This window comes from Pavona decussata, unplaced genomic scaffold (assembly GCF_977016875.1).
Source record: "Pavona decussata unplaced genomic scaffold, jaPavDecu1.1 SCAFFOLD_45, whole genome shotgun sequence".
Taxonomy (NCBI): Eukaryota; Metazoa; Cnidaria; class Anthozoa; order Scleractinia; family Agariciidae; genus Pavona; species Pavona decussata.
This window is the reverse complement of record NW_028145467.1, coordinates 1185001-1192500: the sequence shown is the minus strand read 5'-3', so window position 1 is coordinate 1192500 and position 7500 is coordinate 1185001.

Below are 7500 nucleotides of genomic sequence, written 5' to 3'. Positions count from 1 at the left end.
ACTTTACATGATGACCAAACGTATGCATTAAATTTGTCGCTTGTGTCGCTTGTCACACTTCAATAATACTAAAAGGGCTAAATTAATTAAAAATTAATATTTTGAGGTGCAACCTTACCCGTGGATGTGCAGGTTCTCTGGAAGTGTATGTGCTTTCTGTGTATGCAGAGTCTGACCTACCAAAAGGAAGAACATTGATTTGATTTTCTACTAATACACGCCATTAATCTTTTATGACTGTTCTCCAGGTAAACAGGTTATTTCTTTGCTGATAATCTCAATGTTTCCCTGAAATGAGGACTAGAGAAAAACTGGGTCCAAGGAAACAAAACCATTAATATTGGTATTATTGCTATAGTTACTAACTTACTAGATATACATTTATATATACATGTAGTGTAGCACAGAAAGTTATCCAAGTTAATTGAATAACAAAAGGAAAACAAAAACAAATTGAAAACCGCCTACAGTTATGTAGCATAATCTCAAAATCATGCTGCCACTCACCTTCACTAATCCCAGTAATTTATGTTTCTGTTAATTTTGTTTGGGAACCGTATTGTGTGACACATTGCGTTATGCATCTGGTCATGTGCTTCAACTTGTTGGTTGACAGTTTAGTCATGTGCACAAGTACTTGTAATTCAGGGTAGGAGAAAAGGATCACATGTTGAAAAGATTGTGCACACAGAGCTGATTGAGGACCAGACTGTGTCCATAAGGTTGTAAATAATGAAATAAAAGATTGTGAGTACAGATAAACATACCTTTGATCTCCACTTTCATCTGTGCAGCATTTGTTGACTTCCACTTCAGGGAATGATGCTGTCTAAACAAATGCAAAATTTAAGACATGTTAATTACAAAAGAGTGGAGACAGACAGGTTAAAAGTTGCCATGTTTTCTGCACATAATGACATTTGTGTAACTTACCACAGTGTTACTTGGTACCAGCTGTGGACACACAAGTTGATGTTGCCTTATTTCAGTAACTGGCAGATCCAGATCACAGGCAACACACTTTACCCGCGGACACTGGGTTGAAGTTCCAGGCAAGTCCTTTAAAAAAAGTGACAATTTTTTAAAAAAAAATGGGTCTAGTTAGGTGACACTTTATTTAAATCAGTTCAATGGTTGCCAGTATTGTTCCTTTTAGTTGTGTTTCTACAACTGTCGACTTTTCTGAGAGAATATTGGTCAGACCATTCTGCATGGCTATTGTATACCATTGTCACGGAATGACACGGATCGAAATGCTTACTTTCTATTCGCTCCGGTTGACCTTTGTGGTTTACGATCCTTTTCCGGTTGAACTCCGGTTGTAATTTTAATGTATGCAAATTTATTCTGGCGCACAATCAGCGTCGGCATTTCACAGACGTTCTGGTTGGGATATAGAGGGTGCGTTCGATTGGGAAATCCGAAAACGGATTTGTGATCTCAGATCATTCGGAATCATGCCGCATCAAAGGAACTGACGAATCCTTGTCCAGAGTGGATTTGTCGGTTCCTTTGATGCAGCATGATCCGAATGATCTGAGATCAACAAATCTGTTTTCGGATTTTCCCAATTGAACGCACCTAGAGTGTTTTCACATGACGTCACGGCGGCCATGTTGGTGTATCAAAACCAGGAAATGGCGGCCATGTTGGTGTCCCAAACTAAACCTCTGGGAATTGAACACTATTTTTATGTAAATACTTTCTTTTGTTTTAGTAAACCAATATGGCCGGTAGTCATGCAAATGAAAACACTCTATAGACCAGGAACGGATGTACACAGGCTAGACAAGTCTAGAAGAGTTCAATAACAACATTTATCGTGTACCTTGAAATGCGGCTGTACAGGCTCCAACACCAGGGACTTTTGTATCGGCCGTATATATGCCAATGCCTGGCCAAGACCTGACAGTTCCTTTAGGAACGGCACGGTTTAACCTGAGGCTGGTGGGGTTATCACCGTCAGATCTTTGTTTGAATTCGGGCCACTCGTAGGAGCTCAAACCCACCAGCCTCTTTTAACTTCGGGTAAACGGCTTCAATTTTGTCAATCAGGGCCAGTGCACGGTTGGTTTTCTTGAACACCACCGTCTTTCTGCCTAAGCCCGCTTCTTGTAGCTGAAATTTCTCCACTCGGGAGGGTATCTGACTTTGAAAATGGTCCGCTAAGCAAAAGAAATCATGGGTCCATGTTTCTTTTGCTACAAACGGACCATTTGCCCTCTTTTTCTTGGCTGGCGGCGCTTGTGTCGCAGATCGAGAGCCAGTACTAGCGGGGTATCTTGCGAACAAGGCACAGAAGTTTGCAAGAGAGCGATTCTGTAGGTTCTCACTTGAACTGTTACTCGCATTCTTCTGATTCGATGAACTCACAATCACTTGTGGCGTATCATTACTTCCAGGACTCATAGCAGTAGCAGAGAGTAATGATTCCGCTTGACAGAGTAATGATATGGCGTTTTCGAAGGTTTCGTTTTCGTTGTTGTCCTTGTCGTCTGCCATATTTGCGAAAGCATGGACTGATGGCATAAATTACTTTTGCGCGGAAAATAAATTACTTGCCATGTAACTGGGCTTGCTCGCGCGGTTGAGCTCTAGGTACCAGAATTTGAATGCGTAGGATACGGTGTTTTACGTGCGCGCGCAGTATTCAAATTTGATGTGATTGAATTTGGTGTATTCCAATTCGGTGCGATCAAATTCCACGTAATCGAATTTGGTGTCATCGAATTTAGTGTTACAAAATTTGATGCAAAGGATCGAATTTGCAATGAAAGAATATAATTTAGTACTTACAAATCCAGTTTGGTGTTGTCAAATTTTATATTGAGGAATGGAATTTGGTACCTGAACAAAAAATTTATACATCAAAATTTATTCAACAATAGGAAATTCCAAAACATTAATTTTGGCGGGGATCACACGCCATAGTATTTCAGCCCGAACTTGCTTCCCCTGACAGTTGACGCTAACGACATTACCGACAGCCACGCTGTCTTGTTCGAATATTAAGCGGGTTGGGGCGATTCCTGTCATATCTTCTTCCATGTAATAGCGCAGAGTCTTAGCAGGCATCTTTGTTTTGCAGCACAACTTCCTCGCAGCCATTGTGATGAGAAATAAAAATTGTTGTAATCGGTACACAAGGTAAATGAATCAGTGTGATCTACTTGAAGGATCGAGAGACCTTAAATAATGTAAACTTGGATCGGCTATTGTTAACAGTGGATGGAAAATCCTTGTCGTCCATTGGTTTTGCGAAATGGTAATTTTGTTAAGGTCCGGAGTCATCTTCACTTATTGGCTATTTTAAAGCTGTTTGTTCGTAATGTAGTTAATTATTAATTTTCCTTTGTTTGCACACCACATACAATGACTAGCAATTTCGTTCCCTCAACTCTTGTATATTTGTATAGTGATAGTTTACTGTTCTAGATTCTTTCCTGTACGTGCTTACTGCCCTTTTCAAGAACATGCGAACTCTGAAGTTCAAAATTTAATTAACTAACAGCTACGCCTTTTGTTGCGGTCAATCACTGTAGCGGACCTCTTAGAAAACAAGGTTAGCGAAACGACTGATCATGATCGAAACTCTCAAGGCAGCCAAATTGTTCTTACGCATAGCGGATTTGCAAAAAATTGTTTTCAAAAGATTTTCATCAAGGCAAAGAAGATAAGTTGATTCTTTCATTTCTTATGCTTATATTGATTTCTCCATTAAACGCACGCTTCAACAACTTAGTTTGGTGTAAGCTTGGATCAGCTATTGTTAACATGTACTTGATTAACATCCAAGTTTATTGATCAATGATATTTAACAGCCTGGCAACGAGGTGTGTGTAGCCTGGAACGCAGATGTATTTCCGGCTGTCGCTTCTCTCTGCAGCCGGAAATACATACTTCTGCGTTCGAAGGCTAAAGGAGAGGTGTGTTGTTTATCGATAACGTAGTTTGCTACAGGTCGCATGATTTAGTGAAGCCAACCAAGGAACATTTTTTCTAAAACAAAGCGGCTTTGGAGATATTTGTTACAACCTTTGCCCTCAGGGAAAGAAGCTTTTTTTCCGAAGATTTGTTATGTTGATTACCTTTTATGTTTATGTTATAAACTTATCCCTATTAGCGATTAGCAATTACCCACAAAGTCGTCGCTCGATTGACACTTACATTTTAGCCACAACCCATTATTGAAAAGTAACAGATAGGTTTTTTAAATGCAAATCACATGTAAGTGTTCGTATATTTTTTTCACGCCTATGTAATACGCAAATAATCTCTAGCGCACGTACAACAGAGGCCACAACAATCTAACTGGTCGTCACCAGCTCTATAAAGTGTATGTGTTTGTGGGTTTGTTTTTTTTCTAAATCCCTGAGAGAATAAAAGATATAAAAACATACACAGCATTTACAATCTCTTCTACACGAAGACGCTTTATTAGGTTCTGCAAATTTATTAGCTCCGATAACCCAACGTGCCACCTCCGAATAAATGCGCAATGACAGATTGATCAGTTAGCTCATCTTTGCAGCCGTCGTTCGCTTACATCGTTGAATCGCTCTGTAGAGGTCTAAATCACAAAGTACAGTGTATATACAAACACATTAAGTCCTTGATCAGTCGGTAAGTCGCTTAACAAAGCAAGGTCGATTTTGTTTGCAACCAGGTTCACCATCGATAAGCTTGCGACCGAACTCCATTAATTCAGCTTGCTGTGTGACAAGGGCGTCCTGTCGTATCAACAACACCGACACTCAACTTGATATTCTCACGAAACTCTTCCGAGAAAAGTCAAGCCTAATTAAATGTACTTACAGACGAGAATCTCGTATCGCGAGACGAGAATCGCGAGAGGGTGGTAACTTACTTTTGAGCGGTACTGTAGTGGAGAAATCGGCATTTTTGATGATAAAGGCATAGCAACTGTTAAACAAATTGATAATGGACATTATACTGATATAAAGTATATGAAATGATTCATATATAAACTGCGGATGTAGATAAAGGTGAGAAGTGATCATTGCAGTGAATTTTCCAATTAATGCAATTGGAAATAAGAAGCCTGAAAAAAATTCAGGCTTCAACGAGATTCAAACCCGTGACCTCCGCGTTACCGGTGCGATGCTCTACCAACTGAGCTATGAAGCCACACATTGGGAGTAAGGTCAATTGTGGGTTCCCATTTTCCCGTGAAAGAAGTGAAATGATATAAAGTATATGAAATGATTCATATATGAACTAAGGATGTAGGTGAAAGTGAAAAAAATTCAGGCTTCAACGGACACAATCAGAAAAAAGCTGCAGGAAATATTTGAAAATGAAAGTCAAAGGCAAACTTATAATTCAAGAGGTTCAATTTCAATTGAAAATCCACTGATCAGGAAAATTACTTTCGATCATGACTTTCAGATAAAGAGAAAGGTCGATTAAAAATATAATAACTTTATTAATCATTTGTATTCAATCAGCGAATACTTTATCAACTGTGATGTCCTGGATAAAGATGAAAATCTCTTCAATGGAAAACCATCAACCCTCCTGGAGTGTTTTGATGTAATTGGAAATCCCTTCAAACGAGTGAGTTATTCAAAAACTAATCAATTCCTGAAAAATTTGTTGACTGGTGATGCCCTGACATCGATCAGAATCACAGTGACGAATATTATTGACTCTCATGGACTACCATTAAGATTTGAATTGGAAATTCTCTCTTTTTATATAAAATATGTCTTATCAAAATATTATTGCAAGGACACACCAACTTTATCCCAAACTTCCAAGTGATGGGGATTTCAGATTGAAAAAGATGTGATTGTCAAAAGAACTCGAGGATGAAATTTCTCATTACTGGCAAATCGGTTAAAAATACAAGCGAGCGAAATTGATTACTAATGCAATCGCAACCTCAACCGGAATATTGACAACTGTGTTGACGTAGAGCGGTCTAGCAGTTTCTTTGAGTGGAATTAGCATCACAATAGGCGTCTTTTTAGCCGGAATTGCTGGATTGACGAAATTAATTTCGACAGCCGTTGGCGTTGGAAGCGTAAGTCTCAATAAAAAGATCACAAAACATGAGAAGCGAACCCAGTGAGAAAATTGATGTTGAAGCAATAAAAGAACAGATAAAAAACGAATACCGTAAAGCTTGGATCACTCGTAAACCTCAGCAATGAAGAGGGTTATTCGAGAAGCAAGTTAATGGTTGTTCTTTGTTTATTTCACAAGATAGAATTACGAGTCAATCTTTCCAAATCTCTCTCTCTCCTTCACAAATCTTTCCTATTGTTGAAAAGTTATTCTCAAAGAAGTTCAGCAACAGTTCACATTGCAAACCTTTTGGGTAGTCTAATATGAGTTGGTGAAATTTCATCAGGAAGAAGGCACGAGACCTTGAAATGTCGATGTTGTTACGCAATATCACAGGAAATGATGACCTCAGACATCTTTCAATCTTAAAAGCAATTCACCTTGCAAAGAGGAGTAAAACAAAACTTGTTTATGTGTATTTCCAATGGCTCTTGACAGAAGATTCAATGACTCTTGAATCAGACGTGTCTCTTGATTTCATCTTCAATACCAAAGTAGCTTTTCCATCTTTCTTTGTTGAGTGAAGATTTCAATGTGTATTCAATTACGGACATATATATATATATATTTTTTTATTATTGAATAAATTTATTGACATAGACCACTTTAAATACAACTGTACTTGCGGACTTACAATGCACAATACTACAATATAACGCCACCAACTTATTAACTAATAGAAAACTTATAGACATACAGCTTTACTATACAGCAATACCTACAATACAACACTTCTAACTTAGATATTAATCGAAAAATGGAAAAAAAAACTTATTGACTACAATGTTAACATTCATGAAGTAATATAATATATAGTATCGGTAGTCAACAAATTATGTCTAACTAACTCTAGCTACCATAAATAAAGTTCCATTTATCATAGAATTCTTTGAGCGTGTTATTCTTGATACTAATGTATTTTTCTGTTTGTAATTTGATATTTACTTTTGCTAGAAAGTTGGTTATGTTGGGAAGAACTCCATTCCTTCTGGAATCCCACAGGAACAATTTGCGGATGATTATCAAATAATTTAGCAGGGGGCATTTTGAGGAGATGACTCCAAGAAGAACATCTTGTGAATTGAGACTTATTTGTTGATTTGTTACCTGGAGAAAATATAATTCAAAGGCTTCCTAAAACTTTCTTGAATAAGGGCAGTGAAACATAAGATGGTACAAAGTTTCGTTTTCATGACTGCAGAAAGAGTAATAACGATTTTCAGTATAACCGATTTTATACAATTTATCGTTGGTGTAAAGGATTGAATTTAACACTTTGTACTGGAATGCTTTTAAGTAAGGTTCACTAGTGACAGTATGGGGGAGTAGATAAATTTTTCCAAGTTGTTCTTCTGCGAGATTGAATTCGCGTTTCAAATTGGTACTATTATTAGGAAGGCGAGCCTTGGC